The sequence below is a fragment of the Gymnogyps californianus genome, chromosome Z (assembly GCF_018139145.2).
Source record: "Gymnogyps californianus isolate 813 chromosome Z, ASM1813914v2, whole genome shotgun sequence".
NCBI lineage: Eukaryota > Metazoa > Chordata > Aves > Accipitriformes > Cathartidae > Gymnogyps > Gymnogyps californianus.
The window spans coordinates 71,769,745-71,782,242 of NC_059500.1; positions in this window are offsets into that span (position 1 = coordinate 71,769,745).

Here is a 12,498-nt window from a genome sequence, read left to right on the forward strand (position 1 = left end):
CTCATTTACATATATAAGGACGATTTATGTTGTTTATTGCATGTAAAGTTCCTTTAAAGTGGATCCAATAACATTTTCACTGTTTTACTTGCCTTAGTGTAAATAAGAACCTATCCATATGCTCTATTCTTTTTTTCAGCTAATATTAAGTGAGTATCTGGTCCTGGAGCAAGATCTGCTTCCATTTACATGGTTACAGCTCCCAGTAACATTAAACCAGTATAGAGGTTGGATCCTTAGGTATTATCTCATTATTAAAACTAATTATGGGAGCGTTAACAAAAGCTGAGTAAGTGCTGAATCATAAGATCATGACTATATCCTTTACCAGCATTCCAGCCATACCAGTATAGATGGCAGATTGGACTGCTCTTTTTTCATTGGTTGTTTTTAATTCTCCTTACTTACCAACTACGAAATACAGGCTTGGAATTTACAGTCTCTAAAACAAAATAAAATTAAGTGGAATCCCTAATAATCCAAAATCAGGATGTACCATTAACACAGAGGTACTTATCTGATTATTTACTTGCTGTTTGGGTTAGGTTGCATCACAAAAGACCAGCTCAAAACTGGTTAAGAACACAGCTAAGCCAGCCACATCTTTGCACAGAAATGTTATAATACTTGTTAGCAAAAGGAAATTATGCTTATAAATTGTACTGTCAAAAAGAATTCTTTTTACTGCATATCCCATCAACTAATAATTGTTGGAGTATTCAGTCTGGAGCTGCATAAGAAGTTTATTGCTACTTCCTGGTCCTTGTAATTCTCAAAGGGCAGGCATTCATTTATGGAATTAAAATGAAAAAACACAGATGGCCAGTGTTGATAACCATACTAAAAGCAGTTAGGGGCCAATCCTAGAAACATTTACTTACTCAGATAGCTTCTTCTCACGCAAATAGTTCTATTAAACTAAAAGAGATTACAGATATAAAAAGGGGATGAAATGCATAAATGTCAGAAAAATAGCTAAAATCTGTAGCAGTATGTATATTATGTCTAGTTGAAAGCATTCCAACACATAGTCATATTCTTCAATCTTTATTTCATGAAAATGTATCAATCTAAGCTTTTCCATTCCCTGCTACAGAAGTGATCTGAAGATGTGCAGAAGAGAGCAAGTGCTTCTCGTCAAATCTCCGGGTAGTGGCAGGTTGAGACTCTGTAGATCAGCTGATCAATAAGATCAATTTATGTTTAATTTAAATTTTAATCAGTAGGAACACATCCTAAGATTTTATTGCTTTGGGATGAGATGAGATCCATAAAAAAAGAATATATGAAGAACATGAAATGCTTCTATTGAATATTGGGGCAGTGTCTATTAAACTGGAAATTCAGTGCGTAAGATTCTTTCATAGACTATCTCCTTGGGGCTATAAATCAAGTGTGCAGGAAATCCTTACTAGTGTCAAGACCAGCTATTAAACATCATTTACGCTGACAGTTCCCTTCACTGATCAGAGGACAATTCCAGTTTCATAGCCATGCATGTAAAGAAATGCCCTGCATTCAAAACCTTCCCATGCTACATGTGTAAATTTTTGAGAGGACCCTGCATCCATCAGGTTTTTTAAAACGGTTCCATTAGTAATGACAATAATTGATGAAATATGTTCCTCTAGTTCCTTCTCTCCCTTCGCCCTCCCCCACACCTTTTGTCTTTCAGTCTCCAGCCCATTTCCTCTGTCTTTGTCTGGATTTTTTCCTTTACACCTCCCCTTCATCCCTTTGCCCTCTTCCATGACCTGTGTTTTCTTTTCCCCCCATGGTTTGCTCCCCTCTGTTTGGCTCTGTTTCTCCCACTCTTGTTGTAACATTCTGTCTCTCTGCTCCCGCATTCTCTCTCCCTCCACCCATCCTTTCTTCCCAGGTACTGTGTCAGAGGGCAGCCTTAGTGATGAGATTCAGTTTTTCTAAGGCTGCTAATCATGGATTGATCTTTTTAAAGACGATGTTTTAATTAATATATCTAGATTTATACCCAAGCCTGAGTACCTCTACAATGAGAATTGTTATACTGTAGAGCAGACAACCAGAAAAAAGAAAGCTTCTATCTATCAATTAATCTGACTAATTATCCAAGCTATCACTGCTCAAAACGTACTACCTTCCCAGAGCATACTACCTTCCTGGAGCCCAGATTTCCTTGCTCCCCCCCATTAACTACCTAGGAAAGCAGAAGGGCACTTGAGCATGCCCTGAAGGTCAAATGAATGTGAACAAAATCCAAAAGCTGATGATAAATTCCCACTATCAGGCCAAAGTGAGCACCACTTCCAGGGCTGAACAGAACACAGTTTGCCACTGGGCTTCCCCACCAGCTCGTCAGGTAGCTATAACTGACCTCAAGTATACTTGCAATTTTAGTTATTTATGCATTTGGAACTCAGTTGCATTCATATTAAACCTTCTTTACATTACTCTGCCAATGAAAGGGGACCTCTGAGTAGCTGTAAATTACATTAATATCTCAGACTGATGTGATGAGGCATTACAGGAAAGTGGTTGCTGGCCCCTGGAATTCAGCACAAATTCAGGAAGGAATTTTCAAGAGCGGATGGATACCTTTCCAGGAGATGAGCTTTAGCTGTTGCAAGTTACTGGACTGGGTGAAAGATTAACTGAGTGTGTGATACAGGCTACACCTGTGATGAGACTGAATGCTCATGGTGGTCACTTATAACCATAAAAATCAATCCATCTTTACTTTTTTTTCTGTAGATGTTTATCTTTTTGTTTCTTTGCAAACAACTCTAAAAGATACAGCATTTTTGTAATGGTAGGAGAATAAAGATACAGTAATGTTCTTTGCTTGGTTTACTTGTTACCTTTGAAAAGGATTCACATGGAAAATCATGAATAAGCTTTTTAATAGGAGGAAAAATTGTGTGAGTGACTGTCAATCTGAGCATGATAGAGTTCTTCTGTACTTATAAACTCTGATGTTTCCCAAGCAGATTTTGAACAGAAACTTCATGTTCATACCCAGGTCACTGATAAAAATCATTGCTATTCAGGTGCTCTGATTAACTTAGTTTTGTGAGGTACAACTCCTGGTCCTTTCCATTCGGCTGAGATCTGCCTCTGTCCCTCCACCCCAGCCTCCTCTGTCTCTGAGGAGTAACGATCTGGGAGATAGGAATACTTGATAACTGTGTGATTACGGTCAGAATGCTCTATAAATGTTTTTAAAAGCAATAATAAAAATGTGCAAGTAACAACAGATAACCCTGGAAAACCTCTCTTACTGCTATAAAGACATCACTCAAATGTGGTTTCTTTTTCTGTCAACAAAAAGAAGTTCCTTAGGAACTTAGGTCTAGACTGGGATTTCCTAAAGTTTTCATCCTGGGTAGATAAGGAGAATGGGTATGATATTAGCTAAGGGCTGCATCGGAAAATTCTCCTGCACAGCCTCAAATAAAAGACCCCTCTGTGGCTGTTACAGGGTTTTGCAGACTGGGAGGAGGAGAAGGGATTCGGAGAGCATGTTTGGAAACTCTTAAGCTAATGATAACCCTGATCTGGATCAGTTATAAAAACACAAAGGTCATACTCCAGTAAAAAGTCCATGTTGGACTGAAAAAGCATTCTGCCTTTGAAAAGCAGGGAGGGTTTTACCTAGATCATTTCCATAAATACTGCAAAAATGTGTACAGCGTGGCCTCCCAAGCAATTGTATCAGCTCAGCTGGGGAGGCTGTGAGCCCATGTCCCGGGGTGGAGTGTGCAATGGGGACTCTTTATGCTGGCCTTGCCACCAAGAAAAAATAGGAAAGATGTGTAACTCTGCCCTAAAAATTGAGCTGTGTGTGTATTTTTGAGCTGTGGGTATGTTTGGTGTACGAACACAGCACAATCAACTTGAATTTTAAATGAAAACTTATAGCACAAATTTTGGGGCAAAGGAAGGGGGCGAGGGAAAAGGTTGAAAATGTATAGTTTGTGTTAATAGTTCTGAACCTCCTTAACTTTTAAGCAGGTTAGCAAAATCAGAAAATTTACAGCAAGTATTTTGCTTTTATGTGCATACATGAACAGAAATTTATTGCAGCCTCTTTGTAAGTATAACTGTATCCAGCTAACATTAAGAATATATTGTAAGGTGGGTGTGGGACATTGTTTTCTGGGTGTGAAAGAGCAAAAAATACTCTTTTGAATATAAATGACACCTCAGTTCATAAATGTGCACTGAACACAGATTCAGCATTTATTACTTCTTTTCTGTTGTTCTGTTTTCCAAATGATCCTGTTCAAAGTTTTTATTCTTTTTCTCCCTAATCATGTTTCATGGCTTTTCTTTGTGGCTCCTTGTCCCTTTTTCTATATTTTTCTTACACACTGTCCAATTTCCTCCTTTTCCTCCTCCTCCTTTCTCTCATTCCCTCTTACTAGAGGCGTTCTTCTTAAAATAGTAATACAGCTACAGAAAAAAGGTTAGTCAGATCCACATAACCATACATTCCTACCATTTCTACACGTCCTTCACCTTCTTCCATTCCCTTGGGCTGTCTGTGACTTTACAGAGCGCCCTATAGTCACTGCATGTGTATGAGCAAGCTGTGCCCGAAACAGCTCGTGGCCAAGCTGCCTGTTGGGAGTGGTAGCCGCTCGGTGCTGACACCTGCGTAAGGGTGAGCACAGTCTGCCATAGACCTTTGTTAACACAGGCTGAAGCAAAACAAAAGATTTTGGCCCAGTCTGTGCTTTGGCCATGGTTAGTTTACTAATGCAAATATCCCATGTTGCAGGAGCCCAGAGGGAGTTGGTTTCGAGGTGTGGTTAATGCCCATTGCTGGTTTTCCCCGCTGATCCTTACATGCTTGCATGTGGATGCAAAGTGAGCGCACGAGGTTCTCCCAGAAGTTAGAGTGTAAGGAACACCTCCATCTTTTGCATGGAAATCTGCAGCTGATGCAGCCTCACTCATTACAGACTTTTCACAGCAACTAGTTTCTGTCCTGGTTTTGTTTGTTTGTTTCTTAAACATAGTCCTGCAATGTACACTTAATGAGGTCAAAAGCTTGTAGTGCTTTTTTACCAATAAGTGTTTCTTGGTCTTCAATAGTTGCTTGAACAAATAACCTTAGCCATAGCCAGTAACTGTGCAGATTCCCAAATTAACTAGCGAGCTGGAGCTGATCTATTACCTATAGTCAGCTTTAAGACAAAGGGGTTGCAGACATAATACGTGTGCAGAATTGACAAATGGAAAGGAGAAAACGGATTTTAAAAATTAAATAAAACAGTAGACATGGCATTTCTACTGAACATAGTGCCGTAAAAAGGGAAAGTATTATGCAACAAAAGCATTAAAAATAAGGGAAGATCATTCTTCTGGGTTTCGTGGGTGTCAATGCACATCCCTGGCACTGTCAAGGAATTCTCATAGGCTGGCTTCTAGACTTCACCTATGAGTGCTTTGCAAGAGACTGAAGATAAATCAGGATATCCTCATTGCGCATATTAATTTTTAAAAATCCTTCCTTGATGTTCTGGAAAAGCAATTTAGAAAAGCCTCTCTGTCCATTCAATGCAATCACAGGCTCCATAGACAGAAATTCCTGACGCATTGAAATCAATCTGCGTGTGATACTCCTCCCCCATCACAGACAGCACAGTAAATCCTGGTTTGGTTCCAGAGACCTGCCATGGAGAACTGCTTTTAGAGTCCTTACAAGTTCCAGTGTCCTCATATTACGAGAAATGTAAAAGGCAGTGACACCAGAAGTCTGCACCTCCTACTCGACCATGGGGGAGGTGGGTGAAAAGGGAGTTCCCTCTCTGTAGTTTCTAGTAAAATCAGGTATTTGTGTGTCTGTCTAATTACAGGAGGGAATTGTTGACCTTCAGCTACGGACCTTGCCCTTTTTCAGTCCCTTTTTCCTTTTCCTACTGCCCCTGAGGCTCCGCAGCTTGTCACGTCTACCCAGAAGGCGATCAATAATGTATTGGCCTTACATTGATTCAGTTCAGCCTTGCCACAGATAACAGCAGCATTGATAGAGAAGGCTGCTTTGGGAGCAGAATAACTGTTTTCAGCCCATCACCCTCAGCTGGGAAATACACATGTTTTTTGAGTTATGAAAGCCTAGGCCCTGCTGCTAGTGGGTGTTTAAAAGCTGCATATCTTGATACTTGGGAGGAAAAACCAGAAAGAAGCTAGATGACACACCACATCTTCTGATTGCTTACAATCAAGAGTGCTTGACTTGTGAAAATCATACAATTTTTGCTTCACCTTTACTCTGGACAGACAGGCACACACAACCTATAAACGGTGTCCTGGAAAACGCCCAAATTCTTAAGGCAATAGGCAAGTTAGTCTCGAGCAATATCAGATTAATCCGTCCCAAATAAAATAGAAATGGAAGCCACAGAGCTTGACTGCATTTTCAAAGGGGATTTTAGCTGCCAGCCATCTAATTATGTTTACATGTTTCTCTACCGAAAATGCAAGTCATGGTACACTGGTGAAACAGGAAACTTTCACATTCCACAGGGTCCAGACATCATAGAAACAACCGTGAAAAGTTCACACGGCAGGTCAGCTCGTCCTGCGTTGCTTCAGTCAGGCACCATGCATTTGTGAACTGGGAAACTCATCGTCAGTGCAGCCCTGGCAGGACTGCAGACATGCCAGAAAGTGTGCCAAAACACTGCTTAGGGCTACGTGGGTGTGCAAGTGAGTTGCTGTTTAAAACCATGAGCTGTCTAACATGAATTTGCTCACTACTAACTGAGAATATTACAGTTAGATAATCCCTGCTTAAGCTGATTTTCAGTTGTCAGATATCCTTTATTAGAGATACAGTACAATTCTCGGCTTGTGCCATTTCCTTGACACAGTAGTGCTTAAAAATGATAGAAGTCAGTCTAAATTCCTAGTGTGATGGATATAAATTCTTCATGGTAAAAAAAAAAAAAAAAAAAAATTCTTTTGTTTTCCAGGCATGACCACAGGCCCATTTAGCCTTCAGCCTTTGTTATTCTGAGTAAATTCATCAAATAGAGGGTTTAAATTAGAGAGGAGCCAGGATCAGAAACCTGGATCCTCACCAACACTCTGACCTCGGGCATGTTTCAATTACTTTCAAAGAGTTTCAGCTGGGCTACTTTCTATAAAAAAGACCAGACCTAAACCCTTGATCTGGACATGCTGAAACTGCAAAGGTATTCAGTTTCAGGTCTAAACAGCATAGCTTGAGTTTGCAAAGAGCTGAAACCAAGTTTGTCATTACAAAATAGTGACTTTGGGTGACTCCATTTTGGGGTGTTGGATATGAGATAAAATTAAGGATTGTGATTTTTTTAATGTCGGTGCTTGAAATATTTCGAACATCCAGTTATTTTAGAGAGATTTCTACCTCAAATCACTTGTCATTGTTTGAATACTTTTTCCATGGAGCTGTTTAATGGTGGCCAGGAGCTACTTGGAATTCATTGTTTCACAGATAACTAGTGGATTTAATAACAGAAGAATGGTGATTCTATATATATTAACTTATCTGGCACACTTTAAAGTATTTGGAAATCTAATTCAATATGTACAACTCTATGCTTCTGCTTTACAACTTTGCCAGCAATACAATCTGTATCATTCACTCAGAGATGTCCACCGAGGTTTTACACTTCAGTATGTACCAAGTAAATCCTATAAGCATGTAGCTGTCTCCACATTTTGGCACCACAAAGAGATATATCCTGAGCCTTTGGCTTGTAATCCAGGTGTCCTGGAAAAAACAAGCCATCTACCATTTCAGGTAAAATGTTCCTTTAGCCCACAACAGCATCTGGCAAGCCGGGTAAGGTGAAGGTAATGTCCCTCTGCAGAGCTCGCTGGTCTAATGGTATTGTAACAATTAAACATGGCCAAAGAGAAATTTTGTTCTGATTTGCGTCTTTGAATTACAACTCTGATGACAAGGAAGTTACCCTTGTGTAAATGACAACAGCACTCAAGCCCAAAGTGAAGTCCATCTTAAAGTTAAACCAGTTTCAGTACTTAATATTGATTATGCTGTCTATTACATTTCAAGCTAAATGTCTTGTCCATAAAAGTCTGTTACAGTCTTTCAGCAGAGCAGTCTACACTTGCTTCCAACTGTCCTTAAAATAGCACTGCACCAAGACTTTTGCTGTAACACTCTTGCTGTTTACTGGCCTTCCTCTGCTAATGGCTGTGCTTTTTATATGAACACAAAACATACGTTTTTCATTTCCTTAGAATAGTAAGAAATCTTTTTACAGAAACTGCTGCCTAAGCAAATTACAAGTCTATAATATTTCCATTGAGAGATCTTACTTTCCCAATGTTGAGTGCTTTTGGTGGTGTGTTACGAAGTCCAGAAACACGGAGTGAAAATTGTTCTTGTGACCACAGAAGCATTTTAGATTTTTCTGGTAAGGCCCATATCCAGGTCATTTAAATGTATGTTTGCTTTATGCTTCCTTTTTCCCTTCATAAGTTATAGGGATTCAGAAGAGATACAGATTTCTTTCTGGAGATTGTTTTCTAAATGAGAGCAGAAAAACTTTCACAGGATTTATGTTACACTTTGCCTTACTGGGGAGAAATAGGCGCATCTGGATAGTAGCTGCATCAGCAGTCCGCAAGTACCTCAATGTCTTTATGGGGATCATTGCTGGCCAGTACAGCTAAAAGCCATCATTGGCTTCTGAGGACCTGGTGGGGTAAGAGACAGGGGAAGTGAAGAGAGATGCAAACCCTCATTCACCAAAGTGATTCATCTCACTTTTGCTTCACACAAAGCTCCTTCTTTTGGGAATGAAATAACTCTGTTGGGCCCAACATAGTGGAGCAAAGTGTCAAAAGTTTAAAGCTGTCTATAGTAAAACTTGTATTACAGACTCAAATACGTGGCCTGAGAGCCTGATGTACACAGGTGTGCAGGTTAGGAAGTTGTTGGCTTTTTTATACACATATTGTAGATCTATGTCAAACTGAACCTCGCATTTACTAGTCAGGTTTTCAGTAACTACAGGTGCAATTTCACATAGTCATGTAATCATGAAACAACATTTGCAGGTTTTGCAGTTGTGTGTCTGTGTCCTAGCAACTTTGCAGACTACCTGGTTGTGTGCCCATGGACTGATAAGGACCAGCTCCCAATGTATGAGGCCTCTGACTGAGTATGTCTGCGTATATACAGTCACGGTTTTCTCTAACTTGCTTGCCATGGTGTCTACCTCCCATTTCGCTCAGTTTGAAGGAGTCAAGGGAGGGTCCTTGTATTTTATGAAGCTAAACAGATGTCACAGTACAAACACCCAAGACAGGGATGGTACACAGCACTTTAGTTGCATTAGTTATCTAAACCAAAAAAAAAGCCACCGAATCCAAGAGTCTCACTTGGACCACCTCCAGCTGCAGAGGAATGTAAGGATAAAGACAGAGTAAGAGTTTACTCAGGAAGAAACAGGATCTGGCTTTGCATTACGAGGCTGGAAACAAGGTTACGATAAGTAAACAAAGGAGAAAGTCTCTTTCTTCACTGCTTCACTGGCCTGTCCCTTACCTGTAATTCCTCTGGCCTGCTCTGTACTGCAGATGCTGGGGCATGTGTGCCTGGTGTCCCCTGCCTCAGCAACCAGATGATCCAATGAAACCCAGGTTTCCCTTCTGTCCACCCAGTTACGGCTCTCTAGCTATACTGGCCCTTTCATGCCCATGGAAAAGCTCCATGGCTTAATCAGGACTGTGATATTCAAGTCCTGTGGGGATCCTGGCTCCCATCCTGCCTGTCCTTCCTGCTTAGAAAGGCCACTGTCTTACATTTTTCTCCAACTCCTCCTTCTCCAGGCAGTATAATATACATGGGAAAATCCTTCTCAGCTCCACCATGTTCGCACTGTGCTATGTATTCACTGTAAAACACTTCTATTTTGTTTAGTGGTTTTGGTTTGCTACTGGAGATCTCACACCCATAAGGCAGGTCAGGCTACTGGGCACGTTGACTAAGAAGCCTCTGTCCCACTTTGCTGTGAGCTGCAGGACTTCCCTGCGTCACAGGTGAAGAGGTCACTGCGAAGGACTCGGGTCCAAGCTGGTTGAGGTCTTTAGCCAGTTACCACTGGGTCTGGAAGGAGAAAATAAGAAAGGACTAAGGCAGGAGCTGTGTGATTAGGCTTGGGGGAAGCCATCTCTGCATTAAGGTCTGGATGGGCTAATGAACAAAGGTGGGTAATGGTGGAGCTGGGAAATTCAAGCTCTCAGACCTTGACTGGATTTGACACTAGTTGTGAAGGGAAGGGGAAAGTCTGATCAAGCTGATTAGCTTGGGATGGGACTTATCCCAAGGGACTGCAAAGGGTTAGGGCTGATGCTGTCAGGGACAGGCAGGATGGCTGCATGCCGACACTGTGGCAGGGCTCGGATTAATCCCAGGAGCATTCAGAGATAGTGTTTTGGTTGTCAGGAGCTGATGAATTGGGCTGTGGTTCAGAGGTGGTGCGGAGCTAGGGGAAGCGAGTAACTCAGCTGTGTTTCAGCCTGACTTTGCACACGTGGCCTGTGAATCCATTTGTTTAACCTTCTCACTTGCCAAGAGTCAGTAGGCAGCTGGTCAGTCAGATTTCCTATCTCTCTTGGTCTCCTGGCTGGCTGTGATTGCCTCTTTATCCAGACCACAAGGCAAAGGAAAAGAGGGGATTTGGAGGGGAAAGGGGAAGGTGGAAATATTGCGTGTGCAGGGAGCAGGGATGCAAGCAGTTTTTACTTGAGCATCCATAAAGATTTTGAGCCACTGTTGGATTTTTTTTACCAGTGCACCCACTCAAGGGAGTTAGGCATAACTTCTCAATGTATTTAACTGTGTCTTCCAGATCTGGTCCTTAAAAATGCTTGAATCATGCTGTGACAGCAAACAACCTTTCATCTGGTAGGCTGGATAAAAGTAATGGTGATGCACAAATCAATCACTTCTGCCTCAGAAGCAGAATCCATAACTTCATTTCAAATTTGTCTCTTCCAGAACTGTCTGACATGTCATCAATCTGGCTTCTGCTCCTTCCACTCCACTCACCAGACACCCTTAGTTGCACTGCTCCATCCTCTCCTGGCGCTCCTCAGACCTCCCTGATTTTCCACTATTGTTCTGTGGGTTCCTGTCTTTGTTCTCTCCACTGTATTGGGCTGATCCTCACATTATTACCCCTTCTGTTTTTTCCCCATTTACCCGCAGATCAACCTCTCCATTTCTGAGCCAAACTTTGTAGATGCTTTTCCCAACAGCTACACCTGCCTAACCAGTTCGTACCCACGCTCCTGGTTGTGTCATCCTCACGCCTCCCTGTTACTCATGCTAAAACAACTGTTTATGGTGCCATGTGTGATGTTACGTGTTGGAGCAGGTCAATGAACTCCTGTATGCTAAAAGTGTTTGTGGAGAAGGAGAAAAAGGCATTGCCCATTGCACTTCACTTCAGTGCTCCTCAGGCTGCTGCGTGGGAATAACACGGGGGTGGTGACGGGAGAGGAACGAGTGCTGGGAGCGCTTGAAAACCACAGGCTTAACTTGGCTTCTTTCAGACAAGCCTATTGCTCTGGGCATCTGCCTGTGTGGTGTATGGTGAGTGGAAATAGTCTCACCTTGCCTGCGCTTGGGGCTGCTTGGAAGCTCTGTGTGTGGGTTTGTGTGGCCCAGAGTCCAAACTAATGAGCTCCATTAAAGACCAGTTATACTGAACCAGCCTCCAACCACCCTCCCCTGCGTTTCGTCTGTTCTTCTCACCGCTGACATGGACAGAACTGAATTCCTCTCTCTCTAACTCTCTTCCTTGCACAGCGCACAGCACCACAGGGGCTCCAAATCAACTGTGTCCAGCACATTTTTGGTGTGATTTTCTGTGCATTCCTCAGATGTCAGCCTCACGGACTTAATGCAGTTTGCGCATGCTGATGCTTACAGCGGTACTACCTAGCAGATCCTGCTAGCTGCTTCGCTTCTTCTATGGAAAAGCATTTAGCATTTAATAGGGAGGAAAATAATAGTACTCTATAGAAACAAAGTTGGAAATGTCTGGGATATACCCAACGAATGAAAATTCGATACTGAATGAGATCCTTCCAGGCGAACTTTTAGCCCCAATTAAATTAGAATTTAATAGAAAATTTTATCCATGTTATAAAATGCTATAGACTGGTTTAAATATTTTGTACAAAGGCACTAACCTTCTGTGAAATTCACTTGGCCCTTTTCATAATGTTTCTCAGCTGCATCTGTTTAATATTCTCATTCTGATGGACATTTTCTGAAGATGCTGATTCTAGATTGCACTTTCTGTCCACTGGTCTAATGGCAAAATTAAATAGAAATCTTAAAAATATCAACTGATTGGCACATTGATGAGAAAACATCCAGAGTTGAAGACTAAAAGGTTGCTTTGCTACGAGGACTGGAATTCTTTGGCGTGCCAACAAAGTTGCCAGCTGGCTATAATAGAAGAAAAAAGAGCAGAGCATCTGCAA